The sequence below is a fragment of the Wyeomyia smithii genome, chromosome 3 (genome assembly GCF_029784165.1).
Source record: "Wyeomyia smithii strain HCP4-BCI-WySm-NY-G18 chromosome 3, ASM2978416v1, whole genome shotgun sequence".
NCBI classification, from domain to species: domain Eukaryota; kingdom Metazoa; phylum Arthropoda; class Insecta; order Diptera; family Culicidae; genus Wyeomyia; species Wyeomyia smithii.
Window position 1 is genome coordinate 42,872,123 of NC_073696.1, and position 26,395 is coordinate 42,898,517.

The following is a 26,395-nucleotide window of genomic DNA, read 5'->3' on the forward strand; positions in this document are numbered from 1 at the left end:
CTAGAATTATATTTATTAGCGTATTTTTAATCATTTTAATCAAAACTTACAATTTTGTGTAGGCTCGTATTTTTAGGTTGGAATTTAGATCCGTAGATTTATTTAATAGTTTACTGTAAGATTTACATTTAGTTAAGGTTTAATTTGTAATAAGAGTATTATTAAGATCAACTTACGTTTACAAATATTTTATATAATTGAAAATTAGATCGAAATTGCCAAATACTGTATTAATGTGTATAAATAAGAGAAACGTGCCACACTTCTAAGCATCTCTGATCTTCTTTTTTTAATGACACTGAAGTTTTATTTCCGTCTGTCAAGACCGTTTTTTTTTATGTCGACTGCGCAGGGATCGAATACTCGATCGAGGGATTAATTTCCGATAGCGACGGGCTCAGCGTTGCCAGAAGCTGCGGCAACAGGTATAATCGGGATGAACCGCAGAGCTGTGGAAGAGGCCAAGCTGTTTAGGAGAGAAGCGGCGAGGTTGAAGCTCTTCATCAACTCTGCCAAAACAAAGTACATGATAACTGGCGTAAAAGTGGTGGTGTTGGTGCTAAGGTCAGCTGCAAAGCCAAACGATGAGTTTCTGGTGCAAACAGGCCTTTCTACGATCTACGTAGCCAGCTGAAGTCCCGTAGTCAATAGACTCGCCGAAACCTGGCGCTTTATAGGACGCTGATCCTTCCGGTTACTCTTCACAATCATAAATCATGGGCGCCAAAGAAAGCCTTTCGACGAGTACTCGATATGTTTCTTTATTTATTTATTCATTCAACATCAACAGACTCAATCTGGTCCTGATGATTACATCGTAAAATATTTAAAAAATTACTCCTAATACTAGTGCGAGGTAGTTGGTAGTCGAAACCGGACGATACACTATTGAAAACGCGCTGAAGTCCAATGAGAGCTCCGTTTGCCCCATAATTTATGCGACGAAAAGAAATTCGTAGGAAAAGGTTGTTCCGAACGACTCTGGAATTAACGTTTCGATTGATATTGCCTAGTATTACAGCACAGTCGGTTCTCGCCATCAGGGTATCAGATATTAATATAGCTTGTAAAAGATCACGTCTTACTTTCAAAGAGTCAAGACCAATGAGCTGCGCGCGGTAAGGATTGTTCCAAGGTAGATGTCGAAGAGCAAAACGTACAAATCTCCGCTGATTTGCTTCGATTCTGTTGGCACTATTAAAGTAGTGAGGTTTCCACACTGCCGAACAGTATTTTAGCGTCGAGCGAACTAATGAGCAGTATAGACTTTTTAAACAGTACACGTCTTTGAAATTCTTGGCCATTCTCATTATCAGTCCCAAATTTCGTAAGATTTTGGCAACAATATAGCAGATATGCTCCTTAAAAGTAAGTTGACTATCTATCAGCACTCCTAAATCTTTTACAAATGCTTCACGCGTAATCGGTACTGCCCCAAGGTGCCAGTCGAACAGAACATTTTTTTCGGATTTCGGATTCATCCTATTGATGTCACACCGTTTAGCAAAATTTTCCGACTGATGTTGCAGATATATAGCATCCTCTGAGCACCTCACTTTGGCGTAAATCTTAATGTCGTCGGCAAAAGATATTCTAGGGCGATTGAGAATGCAGTTCACATCGTTGAAGTAGAGGATGAAGATTGAAGGCCCGAGGTGACTACCTTGTGGGATTCCGGAAGAAGCATGAAATTCTTGCGATCTGTTGTCTCCAATTTTCACCATTCGGTCGAGTTTTTCAATAGTAATTTTGTGGTTAATTTTATCGAAGGCTGCTGACAAATCAGTGCATATAGCGTCTGTTTGGTGGCCTTCAGAAATAATATTCATTTCAAATGAGGTGAACGTTAGAAGATTCGTTGTTGTTGAGCGCTTTGGCATGAATCCATGCTGCGTATCAGAGATAAGAGGTTTACAATGGTAAAAAAACGGTTCCATTACGACCAATTCGAACAATTTTGAGACTGAATTCAAGGCGGAGATTCCACGGTGATTATCGACGTTTCTCTTGTCACCCTTATTTGTAAACCGGAAACATGTACGCGAACTTCCATGCGGATGGAAAGTTACTTGTAGAGAGTGAGAGGCGGAAAAGATGACAAAGCGGAGTAAGTAAGCCGGTAGCGCATCACTTCAGTAGAATAGCCGGTATACCATCTGGGCCAGTGATGGAAACGAAACGAATATGATGCAATCGTCGTTAATTCATCACTTGTGCACTTCACGAAGTGTACAGGCCGCGACTAAACTTGAATCCTCTCAACCCATAATGAAATGATGAAATGGTGCATAGGTTTCTGGGAGAAAACAAACACATGACTAGACTACATCAGCTCTGAGAAGCGATTCGATCGTTGCGTTTGTCTCTCCATAGGCCGGTAGTTAGAGGAAGAAAGGATAGCAACAGGAGAATATCATGTCGCCTGAACAGCAGCAGAGGTGTGGTGCGGTGAGAGGGAAAGTGCGGGGGAAGGGAGTACTTCGGCAGCGGTTGAGTTTAAGCGAGAGTAGGAGAGCATACACTGTCATTTTCTTTCTTTTTCCCACAAAAAATTATATTCATGAGTCAAAAGAATAAGAATATAACAAGATCTGATCGCTCTGAGACGAACAACTTCATATAGGGTAGTTTGGGGTAATTTGGACCCCTGGGGTGAAATGGACAGGTGCTTTATCTTGGAAAGTATTACATTTTTGGGTTCCATGTACTACTTCATCCTTTCCTTGAACTACTAAACCTTAACTAATATAAAAATTTCATGGTTTGCTGTGACAGGTGCACCGCGGTGCCAATGTAAACAAAGGAAACATCAAAAGTTGATTTTGCTGTAAGTTTTACGCTCGTTTATTTAAGGTTTTTTGAGAACTTCTTCGATGTTTTCAGTCTAATGAGCTTTGCAGCCGTGTTTGTCTAGTAAAAGAGTACTTTTTAATGACAGACTGCTATAAGTTTGATCGAAAATAGTGGAAGGAATTGAGTTTTCAGAAAGGTGTCCTGTTTGGGGTAAAATGGACAGTTTTTTGGGGTGATATGGTCAGGCGAGTTTGAAGTAAATTCTTTTGTCGGACTGATGCCGCGGGCATATAAAAACGAACGAATAGACGGCGGTGTACAAACAATGAACTGTAAAAAGTGTTTCAGACAATCTGGGACGATTTATTTGTACAAAAAGTGTTTTCAATGCCCCGCAGATTGGCATGTTTCTGAACGAAAGCTGGAAAAACGTTTTTTTTTTTCTAAAATGCTTGAAAATGACGTATAATGCCAATTTATGGGTGCTGAACTCATTTCTGATGTCCGAAAATGCTGTTCCCCTAAAATGCCGTTAAACCTTTCTTATTATCAGATTTATTTTTTTGTTCAGATCATGTTCAACATTGGTATACTTGTTCTTTATCGAAAAACTTTATACCCGTATTTTTTTGTTTGGTCCTTAGTGTGATCCACTTTGAATTAAAGTTGCCAAAAATCCGCAATCATTTTTCAAAAATTGTAACTTTTGAGCCGTTTGACCGATTAAAAGATTTAATGAAAAATTTAAGGAATTTGATAGGCCTTTCAAGGAAAAATAAGAAATCGTACGTCAACGTACATTCCTTATATATTTTCCCGTTTCGCGAATTTGGGATTAACGGATTTGGAACGACGATATGCAAACCGGGACCCAAAAATTCGAAAAATACGGTTAATTTCATATGGGCTGTTGATTATCCGATCATTCCGAACTGTTTCACGAGACTGTACGGTACACAAGAGTTCTGAAAAATAACATAAATTTCCCCTCAAAACGAAACTCGTTGATCCAAAATCAGATCAAAATTGAGGGAATTAGGTAATCGAAGTTAAGCTCAAAATTGTGATTTTCGAACATAAAAATCATTGAAATTCCCTGACACAGCAACATTCACGCACACAAACACACACACACATGCACACATGCACACACACAAACGCGCGTGTGCGACACACGATCGCATATTCAGTTTCTAGTATGAATAATTGGAGAAGGGATGTTTTTTTGTTACTGTGGAACCACTGTGCAATGCCTAAGAATTGCAGTTATCATTCCGTATGTCTGATACCACCTTCTACTGTGTATTAAGCAACTATTGATACTATAAAACTCACATTTTTAACCCTGTCCACATCACCCCAAACACTGTCCATATTACCCCAATAGCTGTCCATTTTCACCCCGAACGATTTTTTTATGTCCGAAAATCATAATTTTTAGTTTCGTTATTTTTTTTGTTCTTTTGACCTCAATGTCAAGGTTTTCTCGTGCATAAACATAGAAAACAGATCAATATTACTATAGTTCATTACGTTTAAGGGATAGGAAAAACAGGTTACGAAATAACAGGAGTTTTCCTTAGGGGGTCCAAATTACCCCAAACTACCCTACCGAGTTGTGCACATTGAGAACCACGTGTTGTGGTGTACGTGAATAGAAATAGATCGTGAAGAGGAAAGCAAAGAGAGTGCACCAGCACCGACACTTTGTTTTTCGCATACTGACGACGCATCTTAGGCTTGTTTTATATGTATTCATTAATCGCTAGAGGTGATTTTTTTCCTTCGCTGATCTGGGCCGGTTGAGAAGGAAAGCTTAAGTTTCGAAAGCGCCGACGGGATCATCGAGACGTCGATCAGTAAAAGACTGTCCATATAGCGATACGTTGTTGTTTGAGCGTAAGGTGCTGTGTTCAATACTTTGCGGAAAGTTAGAAGAAGAGGTGTGGCGCAGGTGCATGAATCACGAGTTATACCAAGTGTAAAAATATATTAACATATGTATTATGGATTTTCGGTTTATTAGTCTGCAAGCAATGGAACGATATACCTTGCACAAGCAAGCAAGCCTTCGTAAAAACCCGAAACTGTTCTGGTCATTTGTGACTTCTAAGAAAAAAGAGGTAGGTTTACCAGTATGCGTGTTCTTAAAAAACAAAGAGGCCAACACATCACGCGAAATATGCGAACTTTTTGCTGCGCATTTCAAGGATACGTTTAATTCGGTCATTGCTTCAGACGCACAGATAAACGCTGCTATCGAAAACACTCCACGTGATCTCCTTCAGTTGAATATCTTCCACGTGACCAATCAGCTAGTTGAAAAAGCTATAAAAAAAACTGAAATATTCGTGTTCTGCTGGACCTGACGGGATTCCCTCTTGCGTTCTCAAAAAATGCATGGCTGCGCTTATTCGACCTCTAGTTATATGGGATATGCGCAGTGGAAGAAGAGGCACGATCTGCTGGTATACGAGGAGACTGGAGAACGGCTGCCCAAGACAGAAGAAGCTGGACATCTCTAATTCGTTCGGTCCTAGACCGGTGAACGATCCATTAGCCAACAAAGTAAAGTAAAGTAAGTAAGTAATACCGAATTGGGGCCTAAATTGGCAATCACCAAGCTCAACTCAAGCAATGAGCTAAAGCATCTTGTAATCTGTGTACACTAATCGGAGCCAGCTACAAAAGACAACCATTCCTGTCACAGTTGCACTTCTGTCGCATATATAAAAATAGCGCTGCGAATGTCTCCTACCTAAAGTATAAGATTTGTGCCAAATTTTCAAACTAATGAAGAGTTACCATTTTATGCGTGGTCTGAATTTAGATATCATGGCAGTTGTGCGCTAAACTCGTTATGTCCTATTTGAGTAATAATTATTAAAATGTTGTATTTGTATCCATTGATAGAATAGATTCTGCATGACATGAAATTCTAGATGTTTTTAAGACTATCAAGAAAATGTTATAGTTTTCAATTCTCAACAAATTGGTACTGAACATTCTTTATACGAACATTAAAAAACGATTTAGCAGAAAAAGCTACATATGGTGGTATTCTAATTGTGACAGAATAAATAACTCAAATTTTTTATCGCATGTTGACTGAGAGTCACATACATAAACGTTGTTTAAATATTGCTTTTCGCGTAAGCTGTTATGAAATTGTGATTATCATATTATAGCGATGAAATTGAATTTTCTCTCGAACAAAAGAGCATTTTCCTTTTGAACTCAGAAACCGGATGCCACTATTTTGCACTAGAATACCGTTGACAAGATCAAAACACTGATCGCGGTAGTTCCAAAACACCAACTTGCGGTCAGCTAAGCCAGCATTATCCATCGTAATTTAAAATTCAAATCGTAATTCAAAATTCAAACTGGACTTAATTAAAAAAAATATCATTCAATGCTATTCACTTATTCAACTACACTTCATAATAGGATATTCATGCTGTAAAAGCTTCGCGAACAGCATGTTACCGACACAATTTGGCCTTTCACTAGTGCCGGCTCGGTGGTGGTTTCCAGGTTAACAACTGCTTTTGTGTACGACACTTTTCACCGGCTTTTTGCCGAGTTTCACCTTCATCTGTCGGACTGTATAGAAATTAAAAGGACGCTCTAACTCTACTGGAGAGGAGCATGAAGGGCAACGGCAAAAGAGGTCCTCTAATTTTCAAGTACTCAACGTCGTCCGTGGCATTCAAGCGAAACCGGGTGGGATTAGCAAAAATCGGATACCAACCGACACAGCCCTAGGTAATATCTGGATGAAATTTCGGCTTAAATATACCGTGCCTAGCGTATTCAGGCCTTAACTGTCTGCCATTCAGCGCAGTTGCTGATGGGGATCGGAAAGGGAATTATGAGGCTGTTTGGGAAATTTTCTTTTGTATATTGCTTTGCTGACCCCTTTTAGAGGGGGTTACGTCTTAACCGGCTAGTTCCAACCCTCCCCTCTCGTCGGGCAGCTATCGTTCGCTCAGCTGCTGTTACAATATTATGGGAGGCAGAATAAAGGAAAAAACGGAGAGAAAAAGGGATCGCACTGGAATTAATTTTCATCTTGTTTTACTGGTGATGGTGAATTAATCCGTTTCATTAGGCCTGATTGAATGGGTTACGAGACGATGGATTTTGGCTGGAGGCATCGACTTTCAAAGAAATTAAGCAACGGTAGAGCGGTGTCAGCTTCAGGTGTGCTCTATGTCGACACTCCAATTTCAAAGATAAACGAGATTTTGCCTGCTGGTTTGTGGATAAGCATTCCCTGGAATATAGATGCCGTATAGATATATATAGTGTCCAAAAGAGAACGGCAGTTACTATTGATTCGCCGTACACTGTTGTGAGGTTAACACGGTGCCGAATTCTAGCTGAATGTGGCTTACAAGCGACATTAAGTAGTTTTGCTGGATTTGACAATAAGACAGATCATTGACATGTACATGGACAAATATATTTACTAACCCCTGTTGTTCTTGCATACTCACACCTCCCACCCTATCAATCAGATTCGAGACAACTTGTAGCAACTTATTACCAACCGTGATCAAACACGCTGAGTTTTCCGAGACAAACACGGCTGATTCAACACGGTTAATAAATTATTTCTAACTCCAATCATTACACATTTTATTTCATTTCATTCACAGGTTGAATACCGTCACCGAAGAGCACTTTCCGAATGCCACGACGATGTCGTTGCCATTTTAAGGGCTTTGAGAGATGTGCTTTATGCTACTCACGCAAAGTAGAAGCTCTGAAAGTACGAGCACCGTGCGGCCCATCGAATTTCGGTTGCCTTCTCGAGGAACTTTTCCCTCCGCAAACGGAAGATTGACTAGAGCAGACTGAAGCCTGGTGCCCTTTTTTTTCCCCGGAATCGGGTGTTTCGAGAGGCGCACAAAGGTGAAGCATTTCAATTGGAAAATAATGCCGTCGAATAAAATATTTATGATTCCTCGTTTTTTTTTTCTTTTCTTTTTTTTCAGCCTCGGTACGTAAGGAGATGGCATTTCAATGCGAGAAAGCACCCTTGTTTCTAATGCAGGATTATGCTTTCGCCGACTTTTGCTGCGCTGGTTTTGTTTCCGCAATGTCCTTGATTTTTACCGTTCACGGAAAACCGAGCGCAATAAAAATATTGGATGGTTGAGTTTTTTTTTCAATTTTCTGCACGCGTGCATTCTTCATGCAAAAGTTGTAAATTTTTTATCTATCGGAATTATGAAAGTCATATCGAAATTATTTTTCATTTGTAATTTTGTTATTTATTAGAAAATTTTGTTGACAGTAATAATTAAAAATGTTTGGGGTCCAACTGCTAAATATCAGTACCTTCTGGTTAAATTTGAAGTGTACCAGACGACGACACACTAATCTGCAAATGAGACAACACCAGGATTATTAATAATGCAAAGACAAAATCCTACCTTTGAAGATTGTGTAATGTTGAAATGGAAAACGGTGATGTCACAAAATCATTGCCTTTAGCCAGAATGCTGGTGAGTATTAACGAAAAAATGTTCAGCGCCTTGGACAGGAATTTGCGATTAAGAGCATTTTTGCCATTTCTAACATTTTCAACATCTTTGAAATTTAGGTTTCTATGTCCTAAGATTAGCGAGCTATAATACATCCTTCAGGCTCAGATCGGACATGTACCACTATTGCTCTCAACGTTTTCTGGTTGTCATTATTTTTCCCATAGAACGAAAGTGGTACATAATTTTCCATTGAACTTTGTGTTTCTCAACCAGAACTCGTTATACTTTCATGAACCGTCTTTTCAAACCTCTCCAGCAATGGTTTAGTGCAGTTACTATAATTTACTTTGTTGGCTAACGGACAGTTCACCAGTCTAGAGCCAAACGAATTAGAGATGTCCAGCTTCTTCTGTCTTGGGCAGCCGTTCTCCATTCTCCTCGTACACCAGCAGATCGTGCATCTTCTTTAACCGCGCACATCCACTGCGTGCGAGGTCTACCACGGAGTCGACGGCCTCTTCCTGGTTGTCTACTGAAGATAGTTTTGGCGGCTCTCTCGTCAGGCATTCTGGCCACATGTCCAGCCCACTGAAGCCTGCCTCGCTGTATGACCTTTATTGTATTGCCTTTTATTACCTTTAGGGTACAAGTCACACGTGCCCAGTCATTTGCCAACCGATTTAGTGCAGTTATGTTGGATAAAATTGTTAAGAATAATTTACTATTTGATTTATCGCGTCTCTTGGAAAATTTACTTAATGGCACATGTACTACTTTTACTCTCAACGGCTCAAATGTCTCAGAGCGATACGAACAAATCTTCGTTGAACACGTTCTATTCTGTTTTTCCAGTACATGTCATAAGGATTCCAGATGATGCTGGCATTTTCAAGGATTGGTCGAATTGAAGCACAATACAATGCTTTCAAGCCGTGTCGATCTGTAAAGTCTCGAACAATTTTGTTGATGAAACCAAGTTGTTTCGAGGCTTTGGATATGACAGCAGTATAATGTTGATTGAAAGTGAGCTTGTGATCCGACATAACTCCAAGATCGTTGACCTGATCTACGCATACGGGGATACATCCATTTAGCTGGTAATTAAATGAAATGGGCACATAACAACGATTGAAAGTTATGACCACACATTTAGCGATACTTATTGTGAATTCAGTCAAGGTGTCCAACAGTGTTTGCAGACAATGGCAGTCCTGAACAGAATTCACAAGGTGGATATTCAGATCGTCAGCATATACCAATACGCACCCGGCTCCTAGCTGAATGGCAATGTCATTGAAGTATAAATCAAACAGCAGTGGACCAAGATTACTGCCCTGAGGGACTACGGAAGTGTTGCTGAATGTTCGTGAAATTTTGGAAACCAGCTTAATACGCAAGGTATGGCCTAAAAGATATGAGCTCAGCCAAGAGGTCAGTCTCTCAGACATACCGAGTTTAGAAAGCTTATGTTAAAGAATTTGATGATCTACTGAGTCAAAAGTGGCCTTAATATCTGTATAAACAGCGTCAGTTAGCGATCCAGCTTTCATCTGTGAGATACAGGTACTAGTGAACTCGATCAAGTTGGTCGATACTGAATGACCCGGTATTAAACCATGCTGATCAACTGATACGTAGTTTCTAGTGCAGTTTGCAACCACATTTTCGACGATAATTTTGAAAAGCTTAGATCCCGCAGAAAGGCTGGCTATTTCTCTATAGTTACTTACGTCACGTTTACCACCCTTTACGTATACTGGAAACATGAAGGCTTGTTTTCACAGCGCTGGAAACTTTTGTTGTTTAAACGATTTTGTTTTTGGGGCACGACAAAAGTAGTAGCCTAGTGACAGAGAATAATAGTCGGAACACCAGAAGAGTAGCAGCTTTTCAATTTATTGACACCAGCAATAACTGTAGCAGGAGTGATATCGAAAATATCCAAGTGAATAGTACCAACAGGCAGGACCGACGTCACATTATTTTCCAGAGTGGGTGGTAAGGAATAGGGAAGGCTCATGGGTGACAAAGGCGTAGCCGGAGGAACGACCTAGTGATACCTGAACATAATTTTACGAAAATTTGGCAGTGGTTGCCAATGGAATGTTTAAGAGAAATTGGATTTTCAAATTTTGTCCAGTAGCAATGTTTGCATTAAAAAAATTTTTTTTTCGGATGGTGATAGCAAATATCCAAGACAGATAATTGTTTTCAATAAATTTACCATGGAAGGTAATGATATGAGCTCACTTGCGAAAGCAATTCCACGCCCTTGCGAGTGGCCTTCCGGGAGTTTACAGGAACTTTCGCTATGGTGGACGAAAACATGCGTGTAAGCATGTTTTTGAGTTCTTTCTTCGTTTTATTTATTATTTTCTCCTCAATTTTTGCGACTAAATTGTTGGAGTAGGTCTTACGCTTCTGGTTCGCCCAGAAACTCTGGATGGGACGCACTCTGGTTACCGCATTTATTTTCAGCCGCTTCAACTCCTCCAACGATTGCTTCGAGTAGTGGGCCGACACGAGATTCGGCCAGAGCACAGCGTCTTCGCTCCTGTGGTATTTCTTGATGAACGACTCAACTTCCGGCAGGCTCTGCGTACTATAAATTTCCCCGTTCACGGTCAGTACGGATCTTCTCGCTGATTGTCAGCTAAAGCAGCACCTTCTTTGGAAACTTGGTGTGTGAAATAAATTTCACCTCAGAGCTTACGAAGGATCGTGGGGAAAGTAAAATACGGAGTGCCCTGCCAGTCGTTGCCAAATCGCGATTCGCCGAAAAAATCGACTCCACCATATCATTCAGCCGCTGCCACTGCGTCATTACCTGCAGCTCCGAGACCAATGGACGGGACTGCCGCTTTCTGATGTCCATGTTTGCCAGGTACTTTTCTACTGTTTGGCAGGTTACACCGACCTTCCGATCAAGCTTACGCAGCGGTGTAGCCACTTTTCCCTCGGTCTCTCTCTTTAGCATTCTTTGGAGCTTTTTGTGGCTCAGGGTCGTCGGCCGTCTGGAACCGGTCTTTCTTTCGATGCTCTGATTGTAGTCCAACAGTGACAAGATGTTGTAGATACCGAAACAAGCATAACCGGTATCCCTTTTCCGTACGATGTCCGCATTGGACGTGGCGGGGTAGCGTTCTTTGATCGCGCATACTTCTGAGCGGAGTAGCTTCACTGTTTTCGCCATTACGGTTTGAGTTCGAGTCAATTTTTTCTCATGGGTTACTATGATTGATACTGCATTGGTAGATTTTCCAGTGCGTGTAAAGGAAAGTACTACAATGAAACTTTCTTCTGAAGTCAAATACTTGGGAGTTACGATTGATCGTAAGCTCAGCTGGAACAGCCACTTAAATCAAGTCATAGGTAAAGCAATAAATACACTATGGATGAGTAACAGAATTTTTGGTAATAAATGGGGACAAAGGCCGGCAATGATCCATTGGGTATATAAAGCTATAATACGATCAGAGTAACTTATGCATCAGTAGTATGGTGGCCAAAAACAAATGAAAAGTGTGCAATCGATAAGTTGAACAAACTGCAACGATTGGTTTTAATTTCCACTAGAGGTGCGATGCGTAGTGCACCCTCGAACGCCCTGAACGCAATTTTGAATCTTCTTCCACTACATCAATTTGTGCAATTAGAAGCTGGGAAAACAGCTCTAAGATTACAACGAACAAAGTCATCAGCTACAGGGACCACTGAAGGACACCTGAGTATTTTAAATCGAATTCGCATCAATCCATTAGTAACAGTCATCGATGACTGGATGGAAACGAAATTCATTTTCGACCGTAAGTTCAACGTGGAAGAACCAAACCGTTCTTTTTGGAGTTCGGGTGGGCCACAAACTCGCCCAGGATCTGTAGTGTTTTGTACTGACGGATCAAAACTCAACAGTCCAGTGAGAGCTGGAGTACAGGTCCCGGAATCAATCTATCAGTCTCTATGAGTGGATGGCCAACCGTATTTCAGGCTGAAATTCAGGCGATTATAGAATGTAGCACTGTCTGCCTAAAAAGAAAATACAAGCATGCAAATATTTGTATCTTCTCTGACAGCCAAGCTGCTATAAATGCGTTAAAATCATGTACATGTACGTCAAAACTGGTGTGGGAGTGCATTCAGCTGCTTCAAGAGTTGTCTAATCAAAATACATTAAATCTTTACTGGGTTCCGGGACATTATGGAATAGAAGGTAATGAAAAAGCTGATGAACTAGCCAGACTAGGATCTTCTGAACAGCTTATCGGACCGGAACCGTTTTGTGGTATCTCTCCATGCTCCATAAAAATGGAATTCAGAAACTGGGAAAAAATGATGATAGATTCAAACTGGAAAAATACTATCACTTCCCGGCAATCAAAACAGTTTGTGATGCCACATGCATCAAACACACACACAAAATTCTTGCTCTATCTAAAAAAGGCCTATGCACCTATATAGGTCTAATTACAGGGCATTGTTCAGCCAAATATCATCTGAAAATAATTGGAAAGGCTGACAACGATGTCTGTCGTTTTTGTAATGAAGAAATCGAGTTTTCAGCACATTTATTATGTTTTTGTCCAGCACTTTACAACAAAAGAGCAATGTTCTTCGAAAAGGGACTGTTACAGCCCTTTGAAATTTGGCTGTCTTGTCCTAATAAGGTAGTGCAGTTTTTACGGCGCATATTACCTAATTGGGATCATACCTAAATCAGGGGCTGAGAGTTACTACTCATAGTAATTTTTCACTCTGATCAGGTAATGAAAAAAGCTGGGGAATGCTACAATAGATCTAATTTTTTGGTCGCGGTAGCTAAAACCTAACAAAAAAAAAGGTAAACCCATGAAAAATCTTCATTTTTTAAGCATTTTTTCAATTAACGTTAGGGCTAAACAATTTTGTCTTCTCGAAAAAAAGTCTCCATCAAAAATTTGAGCTTAATCGAACTTCTGATAAGGTTTCACTTACAGTCGTGCAAGTCTTACATTTTTGACTAGCCTAAAAATGCACAAGAGTAGTTCTTGAAGTTTCCGAAATCGAATTTTTTTTGATAAAAAATCTCTTAGAAATGCATGAAATGTCGAGATCTGATGTTGTTTCATAGAAAATTGTTTAAAAACATTAACTTTCGGGGGCATTGAAACTTTTGGGCTGCGAGATTCGAGGTACACCAGAACACACAAGAGACACTCTCAGCTCGAACATTTCCTTCATCGATCAAAAGACTGTACCTTTGACCACTTTAAGGCTCTACTATTTTCTATTTTTACTAGAAAACAAAACTTTAGAACTCTATCGTAAATGAAATTTAGAACCCTATCTTGAATGAAATTCTCTATCATAAATAATACAATAAAAAAATTATAATCTTTTTCTCTGAGAAACTTTACAAATGTACATAAATCTGTAGATTTATAACCTCTCGCTCAACGATATCCATCAAAAAACCTGTCGCTCGCAACATTACATTTTTTTTTTTGGTTTTTTCAGATAGTTCCGCGTGGTTAAGTACCCACATTTCCGAGTGGGTATTACTACCCGTACTACCCATACTACCCACATGGTACCTGCCAACAGGTACCAGGCATGTCCAAACCATCACACCACTGCGTCAGTGCTTCAGTGCTTACACAAAACGGAAACCCACAGTGTTCTAAATAGAACAGCCCTTCAGAAGCTTCGGCAAACACAGGCCCGAGTGTTTCCGACTTCGTGAGCCCTCGGGAGCCCACTTGTTGACACGTGTTTTCTCAAACGCTTCATTTTTACAAAAATACATATGAAAAAAATATTGCAGATGGTTGTATGCGATGACTACCGTCAAGCTATACATAAATAGCTTATATCATTGTCGATCTCGTCATGGCGACCAATTCTTGTGTGCTCCCCGAAACTGCAAGCCCTCGGTTGCCTCATGTGCCGAAGTTAAAAACCCTCGGCTCGCGTGTTAACGAATGGCTCTCCGGTGTTTTGTCTTTAGTTAGCGACGGAGGGTAATACGAATAGCCCTGCGTGGTGTGTTTGGTAGCAGATGGGCCACACGCGCTTTGGTGTGCTGTGTTTCCCCCATGCCTGACAGGTACACCAGCCGCAGCTAGTTCAGCTTCAGACTGTGTTGTATAGCCATTGGCAAACTCAGAAGAAAAATTATCAGCAAACAATTATTGACGGCTCCAGCCGCTTCAATAATGAGGCATACGTTTATTAGTCAATAAAATTTCGAGTGCAAAAAAATAACACAGTACTATTATATATCGAGGCAAAATTCTGAGAACATTCCAAATTTAACCTCAAGGACAAGTTTTTGCCACTTTTGCTTCAATAAATATCTCGGCTATATGAATAATTCCCCCATTTTTGAAATTGCGAAATTAAAGTAAAAATTGTGCGAATGGTTGATTACGTCTTGAACTTTTGCGTGCATTATAGTGTCTAACACTTCTGAGTAGATTTTTGAAGGGTACAACTGATAGAGACAATAGGAAAACTAAGTTCCATAAGATAGCTAAAGTTGTTTGGGTGTGATTTCTAGCTTTTTACTTACTTACATTAAAAAGTTTCTCCAAAAATGTATTATCTAGCTTAAGAAAAGTAATTGTATTTCCTCAAAAAAATGCCGCCATTGCCTAAGATCTCCACATCGCATGACAACGACCACTTTAAAAGGAACCTGCATTTACCTGCAATCCGTTAGGATTGCTACCTTTCCTTAAAAATACAATAAAACCGAATCAGTAATATTGAAACCTGTACTTCTAGGCCAAGTTGTGCCGTTCAGATTGAAAGTATACACCGAATCCAGGTCAAACTCGACTCTCGCGAACCAATATAAATATAATACGCGAAACAAGTAGTTATAGTGCTTACATTCTTCCCCCATTACATGTCCCATCCATCATTCGCCGACTACCGTCTGGGATTCGGGTGTTTGTTCATCCACTTCCTCGTTGAAGGCGCACGCAAGGACGAGAGTGGCACCGTTGCTCGCAGTCACAGCACGAAAGTAACTGCTAGTTTATTACGTACAAATCAAAACGAAAGGCTCATTTACCAATCATATCTACTCCATTAAACATAATACCTGTTTAACATTTATGGTTTCTTTCGTGAAGGAAAGTTTTCATTTATTTTTGCACCTCATTCCAGCGCTAATCCATCTTCGCCATTCGAAAGATTCGCAAATGCCTTCCCGTGCTTTGCTGGTAGGATTTCTCCCCGGGGGTTCGCCTGCAATTTACCAATTGAACATTGCTAACATGTGATCCAGCAATCCAATCACATAAGTTGTTTCTTGCTCCCGCCTATCGAAGCCCAGACCAGCCAAACCCACACCCCGGTTGTTGTCTCGACACTCCGGCTGATGACGTGCGGCAGACGTTCGGTTGGCTCGAAGGCACGTTTCACTTTAGAGATCCCTGAAAGCCTGAGCTGTGAAGATTGCGATACAAACTGCAGCACTCTAGAATGAGCGATGAGGGGCAGTGTCTGTCGAACACGGTTGTCTGCCACCCAGACCATATCAACAGAGTAATCGCTCCACCGCCAGCCGCAATGAGAGAATCAGTGCCGGATTAAGAATTGTACCCAATTGACTTGTCATTGTTTGTCTTCCCCGCTCTTGCCTGTCGTAATCATAATGATAAGCAATATATCGTTGTTTTGATTTTTCGGACACCGGGAAAAGTGCCAAGCGAGCTTAGAATAGATAGTTTGGCACCTTTTCTACAATAATTGATGCGGCTCTGCTGCCAACCAGACCAGCCAAAACTCTGTGTTTTTTTCCTCGGAATGGCACTCATGCGAAAAAAGAAGCGAAACATTCGTCCTGCCACAATTGCTGCTACTACTGCCGTCGGGAGACGAAAATCCTTAGACGCAGAAACGGTACCTGCCCCTCTGCTATCAGACCGCCAGCCACCTGCCAGTCGTTGGCTATTTCGTCAAGTGCCATCGGTCTACCAAGGAAAATGCCACCTCTTCAGCCGCCAGTGGCTACAAAATGGTACCCCGCTCTACAAAACACACAGCCACAGCAGAACACCATCGATCCGTGAACGAGTGGAACCAAGCGGAGAAACACGCCAAGGAAAAATCCTCACAAATAGGGCAGATACTCACTCCTTCGTTGCCACATCGTTCGTTCCGCCGTCAATCGGTGTGGTGGAAGGATTTTTTGGCGGCTGGCCGATGCTTGTGCTTGGGCGGAAAGCGTGGCAGAACGCAAGTACAGAATAAATCAATAATTTATGTTTCATGTTAAAAACACATTCACATGCTCGGCTTTCTCGTTCCTTTTTATTTCGTTCCACCACTCGTTCGGTACTCATCATATCAAGACCGACCCACCGGCCCAGTGCCAACACGCGCGCCTCCGACCAGGTGCTGGGTTTCCTCCGGAGAATCTGTTTTCACCGGTAGTCAGCTGGAAAGTGGCGGTACTGATGCGTTGAAATGTCTCATAAAGCACTTCGGGAAAAACAAATGGTTTCAGCTCGAGTGTATGTAAATAGAACGGAACGTAAGCACATTTGCAAATATTTCGCATGCCAGCAAAACGCGAGCCACATATTTACTCTCTACTATCGTGAGGCTGCCGAGCCGCGTTTCTCGGGCCTTTTGTTTTGGCAGCGAAAACGCTCGCTGGCTGGGTGATTGAACATTCGCAAACCGTTTGCCGGAGAATATTCGTTCCGAGCGATCAATCTGTGCCAGTGATGCTTACTTTCGGGGGAAAACAATTTTAAAAACACGAAAAACAGCTTTGTTTTGATTTATGACGATTGTTTGTGTTTAAAAATCAGAATGGTTGCTGTATAATTTATATATCACACCGGTTCCCGTGTTTCTCGCATCTAGAACAAGCGAAGGGATTTTTAGTAGGTACATGATTGTTGATATTTGAATTAAAAAATGTTTTCCATTATATGAAAACCTGGCGCAAATCTGAGATGTTTGAAGAAACAACAAAAACAATAACAAATAATTTTCGTGAAAATAGCAGTACAAATGGTTCATATATTTTTGCGTTTCTGTAGAACCAGCATTCCTTTGGAAAACATGTAAATTACATCGCCATGGTGCGCTTTTCCCACCACATACCCTTCCTTCACGCTGTATTCTACAGTATACTTGATGATTTTGTTCATGACAAAATAAACCCCACTTGTAAGAAAACTGGCCAGAGGAACCTATAACGGTTCTGTACAATAAGTAAGCTTCAAAGATAGCTCGTCATTAGTAGCGAGTGTGACGTCTGACGTGCTGTAAGGTTATCATCTAGCTCCACTGTTATTTATTTTATTCGCAAGCAATTAAAACATATTTTATATGCGTTGAACGTCTCGATATACGTTATATACGTAACGATTTTGTCCTAACGCGTGAGTCGTAAGTAGCAGAAATAAATGAAAATACGTTTGGTAAAAAAGTATTTTTTTTTGATTCAATCCTTCATTGTATTTACACAAGTACACAAAATGTGCTTTTGAGGTGTGTAACAACTCTAATTTTCAAAAGATTCCTTGAACCTTCATCATGGTCTGGACCACTCTGCTCAGCGACGTTTCGCACTTCTCTGACAGCTTCCTGGTGCTGGAGCCAATGTTGTTCTTGACGGCAGTTTTTAATTTCGTCAGCTTCGCTCGAGACCAACCGGGGAGGTCAAACATTGCGTCATGTGAATCATGTTATAAAACGTGGATTTATTGTGGTCCTTCGTCAAAAGTGCCTGCTATTTTGGATACTGCCTAAGCATCCAAAAAATGCGCTGTCAAAGAAAGCTCTGTTCCACGACCTTCATTGTGAACAAATGAAAACACTCTGAGCACAAATAACGATTTAAAGAACCAGCTGTTCGTTTTTCTCTAGCGCGTGTGGTGGAAACACAAAAATAACACTTGAGTGGACTCACTCGTTAGAAGTTATATGTTACAAAACTATTACATATAAAGTAAGCAATATGCTTGGAAATAACAAAACATTTATTTCAATGTTTTATAAAAAATGAAAACATAGTATGTTGGGGACGTGGAGTTCTTGCTGGAATTTTGTAGCACAATCCGGTCGTCCGGTGATTCACATAGGAAAACTGCTCCATTATTCATCTCATTACGCCGATATTCACAGATTAAACACCAAACTTTTACGAAATCATTGAACAAATAAACAAAATACGCTTACGTGCTCTTATAGAATCGTTCAGCATTGTATATTCAGTAAACTTAGCTAGATTTATCCTGAATTTTGTAAACCAAACCATTTTTCTCAACGCTTTCATATCCATCTCAAAACTTAAATCACGCTCAATTATTCATCTCACGACGCCCCCATATTCATCACACTGTTAATCATGAATGAATCACATTATCATGAATAAACGTAGCCGCAAACCGTCGTAGTAGGTTACCTAGATATCCGCTGTAGTTGTTTACATGCAAAATTGGTAACCTAGGTAACCACTACAGTGCTGTAGATTGATGCCAATTATGTCGAAATAATTCCACATTTCCAGTACGATTTGTTCGGATTAACAGAAACTGATTCCGCAACTCTTGATTTTCTTCAACGCAGTGAAAGCAGATGAGAATACATACAGTTGAAATGTAGGAATTGGAGAAATTCATCTCATATATTTCTGCTAATTCAAGCTTGGTTTAAGAAATTTGAGGTGAACATTTCAAAGATTAAAGTATTCTTAGTTTAATGAGTGATATTGTTTAGTGATTGAAATAAAAAGTGGTCCGCTAGTGATGAAAAAACTTTGATTTTCTGCGAACGGGTTCAGTTGTAGCCGTATAGAACGATGCGCGGATTTTGTTTTCTGAGGTATGTGATTGAATTAAATGAGATTTCGAGTGCAGATGCCCGACTATAATACCAAATTTAGTGCTTTTAAGTGAGTTTTTGTGGATTATGCTTTATGAGGAATCTAAAGTGAACTGAGAAGAATCCATTCCATGGATTAGCAGATTGGTATGCGTTTTACTGCGATGAGAATTATTGGTTTTATTTTATATACTTCATGTGCTTGTGCATGTTATGTTCGGTCTGGTAGTTTGAAGTGTTGCAATTTTCCGAAATTAAAAGATTAAATATAAGAGATTCAATTTGTCCATTTATTTTAATGATGTTTAAGGCATATTACAAACAATAAATGAACATAATTGTAAATGAAACTTACATTACAAATAAAACTAATCTCCATTCAACAGAACTTTGCTCCAAACTGATCTTGAAGTTGCGCAACGAAAATGTTAGGAGCTAATACAGCTGAATTCCACACTCCAAAAAATAGATTTTATTTTTAGTGTATAACCTACAAGAAATGCTTGAAGAACGCTAAATCTACCAAAAAACTATCTGCAACATTCGCCATCTTGAATACACGGACGAAAAACACATTTTTTCACATCTGAAAATCGTATAACTATTATCTGTCCACGCACATGAACGTATTCACATTAAAGCTATCAGGTTGACAGATAAAAATTATTCCTGCGCCCTAACAAATTTCATCTGGTTTTCACATGAAGTTTATAGTGTACACATAACATGAATTAGATTATGAAATAAGTAAAGTTATGTGACGTTTCCAATAACAAATTAGTGAATACTTGGTTCAGTGTACTCATACTCATAAATATAAACGCTCTTTTCTCTTCATGTTATTATTTTTTGTTTTGTTTATGCATGCCCAGTAGGGCGGGACAAAATATAAATGTTAGCTCCCATGCACTTTTCGTGTTCCGTATGGGTCCCATAACAACTGTGTAACTTTTCAGATCGATCGGTGAAACGCCCGATTTTTAAACTTTCCATACGATTTTATATGGGAAAATCCACTTTTTCAATACTTATTCTCTAGAGATGTCAAGTTGGCTCTTAAAAAAATATCAATACATGATATTTGTAGAAAATTTTCCTGGAAAAAACTCTTCTGAAGACCGTAAGGCGCTACGATGCTTGCAGAAACAGCTATTCACCCCAAACTGGTTGAATGTCTAACGGACGGCTCACCATTGAAATTTTCCAGCAACACTGCTACAGCATGCTGCTATTGCAAACTTGCTTAAGTATGAGACATAATTTCGCGTGGAATTAATTTTCAAAGTGAGATTTTTGCTCATAGTATCTTCGGGGAAGCCTCCAAGATAAATTTAAGCGATATCATTTCTCATCACATGGTTGAATTTGCAACAGCAGCATGCTGCAGCAGTATTGCTGGTAAAATTCAATGGTGAGCCGTTCGTAAGATATTCAATCAGTCTGGGGTGAATATCTTTTTTCACAAGCAAGGTAGCGCCTTACGGTCTTCAGAAGAGTTTTTTCCAGGAAAATTTTCGATAAATATCATGTATTGATATATTTTTAGGAGCCAACTGGACATCTCTATGGAGAAAGTTTTGAAAAAGTGTTTTTTTCCCATATAAAATCGTATGGAAGCTTTAAAAATCGGGCGCAAATTGGCCGTTTCACCGATCGATCTGAAAAGTTACACAGTTTTATGGGACTCATAAGGAACACGAAAAGGGCATGGGAGCGAAAAAATAACACCATCGCTTTTTTCCCATATAATCGTGTCCCAGTCTAATGCCCAGGTCGAAGCAGGAAGTGCTGCGCAAGCACATTCTACAGTACTAATTGAACTGCAGAACAATTACCACAATTTTGTAAGCGAAAATCTTCCGGTTTCGTCTGTGTATAATTTCCTGCACACCTTAGTGATAATACACTAGGAAGATGGTGCAGAACTGGCCAGAGTTATGAACAAAAAAGGACTGTTAAATTTTTGTCTAAGTCATGGTTCAAATCTAGTGGTTTGGTCATCAGTCCAATAAGTATTGGTATACTTCGAATGTTTGAAAAACATTTCATTGCTTCAAAAACACCATACCGAAAGGTATGTGTTTTGGCTAAATAAAACATTATCACATAACGTTTAAAAAACACAAGCGTTTCTGAATAACCACTCGACGCAATTTGAACCCCAAGTACGCAACCTCAGCGTCGCTCAATCGAAGATTTCTTCGGGATTTTGAGTTCCTTGGTGTACAAAAATAACTGGAGAGCAAGGAACTGCAAACAGTTGATTGGTAGAATCAATAAATACATGCGAAAGGTCGACGCGAATACCGTACAACGCTCTTGTTCCGGCACCCTGACAAAGCTTCGTTGAGAAAATATCAAACATCCGTTGTTATTTTGTTAATAATGAATGTGTTGAAGCCACAAATGGCTGACTTCGAGCTACCACTTCGAATTTTCAAAGGCAAAAGACTCGGTATTAGTCAATGCGTCACCAGTGAAAACGCTATTATATATTTGCTACGGCGAAGCAAACATAAAATAGCGTTTTTTACAGGAAACGCATTATCAACTTCCGAGTCTGCCAAAAGGTGGTTCGATGTCGGCCGTTTGTGGCTTCAGCACCGTTTCACCTTAATATGGATTTTTTTTTCTTTTTAATTGAATGCATATTTATTCAGTTAAAAATCATTTCTCGCGTTTTTAGTTTTATAAATGATACTAACTGATTCCAGGCCCGCGTTACTGCGCCATTAAGTTTATGACGAAAATCGCATATCTCTCAAATACACATAATATCATACAAATATTATGTTTGTATGTATTCTGCCCAAAAATCTGTTTTCCTCAATTATGTTCTCATGCCTAGCAAAATTTTAACGAATACTTTTGAGAAAATATTAATAGATAAAAACTAAGCTCATTATTATACTAAGCTCATTATTTTGGCTAGGAATAGCTGAAGTAATGTGATAACCTTCAGTCGAGCAATACGTGCAAAAGGACCCAGGTGTCAAACTTAAAAGACTTGAAATCTGTTATTTCGATTCAAAATAAATTGTGAAGTATGTTTGTTTTGCAAATAAAAAAGTTATTCATCCATTTTGATAAATACCTCAACATAATGCTGTTTGTTACATTACTTGCATTATTGCATTTGAGAATGATCACCAAGAATAAGTTCGAAGCCAACTCCTCACTCCAAAAACTAATAAAATAACTTTCTAGAAATTGTGTGGTGGCCCTATAAAGATATAAAATTCCATTTGCGGTTGCCTCTGGATATCTTTGCGGTTTGGAAATATTCATATTAGGTGCTATTTGACCATTTCAGGTTGTTCCTCAGAAACTGGAAGTTGCTACCTTGGATTTAAAGAATGGGACCGATTACTGGACTCTGAAGATCATTTTGATTTGATTTTTTGGTATTTGGTCATTTTTGGCTGTATTCCAGCAACCGGAAGTCGCCATCTTGGATTTCAAAATAAAGTCTGGATTTGATTTACCGTCTGTGAGCATCATCTCGATTCTGGAATGACAATTTTTGGCTGATTTCCAGCAAACAGAAGTGCCACTTCGGGTTTCAAAATGGTGTTTGATGTCGACTTTTGGATTCCGTGTATCATATTGATAACGAAAATACCCATACTGAGTGGTATTTGACCTTTTCCAGGAACCAGAAATCGCTACATTGGATTTTCTCTGGGCAATATTTTGATCTCCAAAATACCGATATTGGGTGATGTTTGGCTATTGAAGGCTGTTTTCCGACAGCTGGAAGTCGCCACGTTGGATTTCATCTGTGGCATCTGGATTCATTCTCCCGTATCCGGGCATCATCTCGATTCCGAAATGAATATTCTTGGTCTTTTCTATAACCGGAAGTTGCCACTTCGGATTAAAAAATGGCCTCTGTGCATCATCTAGATTACGGAAAAAGCCATTTTGGGTGGTATTTGATGATTTCTGGAAACTGGAAGCCACCATTTTGGATTTCTAAACGATGTCTTGAGATGATTTTAGATCTCTTGGCATCATTGCGATTACATAAATATCCATATTGGGTGGTGTTCGGTTATTACAGGTTGTTTCTCGTAAACCGGAAGTCATCATGTTGAATTTAAAGATGGTCTGGCAGCTGATTATAATTTCGATCTTCAAAATAACTATACAATTTAGTATTTGGTCATTTTCGGAAACTGAAAGTCGTAATCCTGTATTTCATCTCGGTTCTGGGATGGCTATTTTTGGCTGTGTTGCTACTTCGAATTTCAAAATGGCGTCCTGGGACAATATTTAGTCATTTTCGGAAACCGGAAGTCTTAGATTTCAAAAAGGTGTACATAGTTTATTTGAGGTCTCCGGGCATTATCTCGGTTTCGAAAATACCCATATTAGGTGGTACTCGGTCATTTCAGGCTGCTTGCTGGAAACCGGAAATCGCCATTTTGGATTTCAAAATTAGTGTCTAAATTCGATTTTCGGACTCTGAATATCATTTTGGTATCCAAAATAACCATAATGTGTGGTATTTGATAATATACTGAAACCGGAAATCGCTCTATTGGATTTCAAAATGGCGTCTAGATTTGATTTCCGGTCCCAGTATTATTCTTGTTTGAGAAATATTTATATTGGGTGGTATTGGGATATTTTAGAATGTTTTCTAGAAATCGGAGAAAGTCAAAATGAAGAAAATCCGATGGAAACCAATACCATAAAAACACCCTTTTGGCTTATAATCCCTTAAAATGAAATCGAAATTATTATAGGAATTAATAGGCATTGCGTTGTAATACGAACTAATTCGCTTTCACCCGCTTCCGCGTGCTCATGCTGGTGGAATAAAGCAACACCATAATAACATTGAAACATGTCCGATACGCAAAAACTCCTAGATACAAATTTTCAAGATGAGCTATTAGACGGTTCAAAAATAATGAAGGATATCGTAGCTCCCGCTCCCTTAACTACGCTTATGAGATTAATATAATTTAAAGTAATTGAGACATATACGCTGCGATACGACGTGTATTTACCGACTCAAATGATAATCGGTTAGGCGGTTCAAAATTAATAAAGGTTGACAGCATTCAAATTTCAGCTCCCCCTCCCTTGCCACGCTAAGGAATAGGTAAATTCAAAATCAGGAAGGTCGCAAAAGTACTCAAAAACAGCTGTATATAAATTTACACGGTTATCTGGGAGGAAGTTTTCACGTTCATGAACGACAAATTGCCTACCAGCAGTACATCCGTACTCTAAGCTGGAGTGAGATTGTGCCATAGAAACCCATTGTTTGTCAACCATCCCATGGCGATTACAAGACCAATCTTTTTCAAATAAGTTTGCTCGAATACCTAACCAAGGAAGATTAGTCTTCTGACCCGGATGAGATAGCCGACAAGCCACGGGTTAGATGGCACAATCCAACCGTGTCTGACGGTACTAGTTATCATAAAATAGGCCCCAGTGTGGTCCAAATCCCTACCTCCACGTGGTACCGACTGGGATACGAGCAACCAAGGGAAGATCGATGAACCGGTGGGAACTTGGTCGTACTGTTCTCCTCGGAGGACAACTTGACTGAGCGTCTGTTTTCCATGTTAGGGGCGGCTCAAACAGCGTCTGATCCGGAGCGGACGACTGAATTACGAAATGCGGTGTCTCACCAGCTACAGACGTCGTGAGACTAGGCATCCGCAGCTCTAGTAAGGCAGCATGCCGAAATTAAAATATTACGAACAATCAAGAATTGAATACGGACCGGAACAATCGACAACGACCTAGGCGAGGAAATAAGGACGACAATTGGTAGCTAATGGTGGCGACCGGATTCTGCTGGATCAGCGGCCGAATTCCGAGCACACATTTCTTCGAAGAGAAGAAAATTTCTTCATATACTTCCAATGAAGAAATTTTCTTCTCTTCAAAGAAACGTGTTCTAGGAATTCGGCCGCAGCAGTGATCAAGTGCAGGCGATCAGCGACAGTTTGCGTTTGTTGAGCCATTAAGGCTGTTTTTTGTAAGCTCCCAGTGAACATCGAGGCGTTTACGAAGTATGCTGATGAAACTAGCATCCGCATAACTGAGTTATATTCTTTTTACCCGTTTTCACCGACAATGCACAGACTGTTAATCATTTTTGAACGATGATCGTTTTAGTGTTATTGATTAGTATCTTAAAAAGTAGCCTATTTGAAAAAAAATCATTTCATAAGACAAAAATAGTTCATTTCAAATATTGAACTAAATATTTTTAGACCAAAAGAGTTTATTTTTAATTCTCTTTAACATCTTCGAAGACATTGAGCATGATATAGGAAACAAAAAAGCATTTTTTTTTCTAATTTTGTAGAATTTTATAGAAAGCTTCAATTTTGTAGAAAGCTTCAAGCAGTTCCGGTCTGAATTTTTGTCTACATAAACCTTGTTTGATATTTTTTCTGCCCTGAGAGTTTCAGGTTGCGCTTTTGTGCGCTAATTGAGAGATGACACTTAAAAATAATCATCAGAATTCTCATTTTTTTTTAAATATCTCCAAAAATACATGACATAGCCGTCCTATTTATGCGGCAAAGTTCAAAGTTTAAAAGTTTTATAATTAGAAACCCATAAAGTTTGTAAGTACACTTAAAGAAAAAAAAATAAAATGAAAAAAAAAATATTTGACTTTGGAAGAGTTTCATGTTATTGACTAATGAACTTTACGTAGCAGGAACCATCTTTCTAAACTGAAAAAATTATGAAAAAAAAATTAGTACTAGTATTTAGTACACGTTTAGTACAAATATTTTCATTCAAAAATATTCCTTGAATATTCTCATGAACATTGTCGAAAGCACTATCTCTAAAAACCAACACGATCCGGAGTTATTATTTTGTTCCGCTATATTGCATTCCTGGACCACTGCAATATGGGACGTTCATACAAGCAGGCAGACGAAAATATTTTCATCATTTTTTCTACACTTCGGATATTTTTTCTACTTGTTATGAACAAAACAAGTTACTTAGGATCATTTGTGACTATATTACGGTCAAATTTTGGTAGAAAGGAGTATTTTTTGGTATAAAAAGAGGAAATAAAACATGGATTCGTTCGGAATCCAGCACTTCTCCCTTTCAGTGGCTGCCCCACCATTTCCAATAGGCTTTTGACAACCTCTAATGTGTAAGGAACATGTGTGTCAAGTTTGGTGAATATCGATCAAGGCGTAGAGTTAAATATAAGCAAAAAAAACGTTTTTTCTATTGTGTTTCAATTTTGCTCCAAAAAGCAGAGATTGATCACTTGC